This window comes from Triticum aestivum, chromosome 4A (genome assembly GCF_018294505.1).
Source record: "Triticum aestivum cultivar Chinese Spring chromosome 4A, IWGSC CS RefSeq v2.1, whole genome shotgun sequence".
Lineage (NCBI taxonomy): Eukaryota > Viridiplantae > Streptophyta > Magnoliopsida > Poales > Poaceae > Triticum > Triticum aestivum.
Genome location: NC_057803.1, coordinates 731,217,846 through 731,219,470, shown reverse-complemented (window position 1 = coordinate 731,219,470; position 1,625 = coordinate 731,217,846). Strand labels below are relative to the sequence as shown.

At 46.1% G+C, this 1,625-nt stretch overlaps 1 long non-coding RNA gene across 1 annotated transcript; it reads left to right on the top strand.

The window, feature by feature from the left end:
* On the top strand, nt 1-1,363 carry LOC123088415 (uncharacterized). The gene is made up of 2 exons (XR_006441861.1): nt 1-424; nt 1,006-1,363. It is a non-coding gene; the product is annotated as an uncharacterized lncRNA (long non-coding RNA).
* The last annotated feature ends 262 nt before the right edge of the window (nt 1,364-1,625 follow it).

Here is a 1,625-nt window from a genome sequence, read left to right as displayed (position 1 = left end):
CCCCTAGATCTTGCGACGGCCGTGGTGACGTCCTCTCCCGCGGCCTCCTTCTCCGTCGCCTCGCCGCGCGCCCGGCTGCCTTCTTCCCCTCATCTCGCCGCCTTTCTTCGTCGGCGTTTCCTGATCCCGACAGGGGGGGAGGGGAGGGGAGTTCAAGAGGAAAGGGGGATCCCCTTCTCTGCAAAGCGCTCTATTTGCCGGCTACGGTGGCAGCGCTCATGTCCTGGAGGCCATGTGGACGACGGCGGTGATGAGCGAGCCCATGTGGACGACGGCATCGGCTGTGACCTGGACGCCTCCTGCCCTTCCCCTTCCCCATTGCATCTTTCCTTCCCGTCTTCCCGTCCAGTTCCTTCCCCCACGCCACCGCCGCCGTTCCGAGCATCTGCAAACTCCGTCGCCCGCCCAGAAGCAAGCAGAGCAGGTAGCACCTCCTCCTCCTTTTCTCCTTCGCCGATCTCTGCTACTTGTGCAGTACAGAATCCCCTGCTCCTTGTTGCCTGCATCGGCCATGGCAGCTAGGGATCTCTCCCTTTCCCCGTGGATCTAGAAACCGCCCAGCAGCTGCTCGCGCTTTTGCCCAAGATTCGCCTGCCGTGCATAGCTTGCTCGCCAGCCACACTTGTTAATTAGGATTAGCAATTTACCCAAGCCACTCTTGTGTGAAAACTGAAATGCCACAGTTTGGGTTTAGTTCTGATGTGTGACAACAACCCAGAAAATGTTTTAGGTTGCTCCTTAACAGACTGGTTTAATGAACAGATAATAAACTTAATTTATTTTCTTTGGATTATGCAAAATCAAGTGATAACCATATCTGAAGAGAGATTTCACATCCAATAGCCGAGTGGCTTGTCAGTTTTAACTTATTGTTATGGAATTTGTTGTCAATTTCTTAAAGTGCCATTTGCTGTCAATTTCTGAATTTGGTGTCATTAATATGTACAATTCGGATAAAATACAGTAACATTGTTGTTAACTTCTGAATTTGTTGTGAATCTATAGGGACCTGGAGAAAGCAACACATTTGCTAAGCCTAGCTGCTTGATCCTGAAAGAATTTCCAGATGCTTGTTACTCCTAGATGCTTGACTTGGAGTATCTTGGAGTATTTGTTGGAGTATGCCATATGCTGGATGTTGGAGCATTTGTCTATAGTATCTTGGTTGATTGAAGATATTGTAATGACCATGTACAAGTGAACAGAGAGATTTGTACTGGCACATTTGTTCAGTACAAATTCTTCGTTTCTTCTTCTTCTTAGCCCTTGTAATGATGAGAGAGAGAGAGAGAGAGAGAGAGCAAATGATGGTTGATGAATGATGTAACCCCAAACCCCTTATTGAAGATATTATTTCTCTCAACTGGAGTATTTGTCTTTACATCTTATCAGAAATACTGGAGTATTAGTCTAACAAAATACTCCTAGCTGTAGTCCCTCGAATAACTTTGTACTTTGACAGAGTTTTTCTGTCTCACATCATAAATCTGAAAATCAGTAAAGTGTTGCTTCTTGCTTAGAATAACATTTGACATAAGGGAGAAATAATGTTTCTGAACTGGTTGATTTAGCCCATTTCTGGTTGGAGTAGATAGTGACTACTGTCAATAAAATGGGTTGCTTGA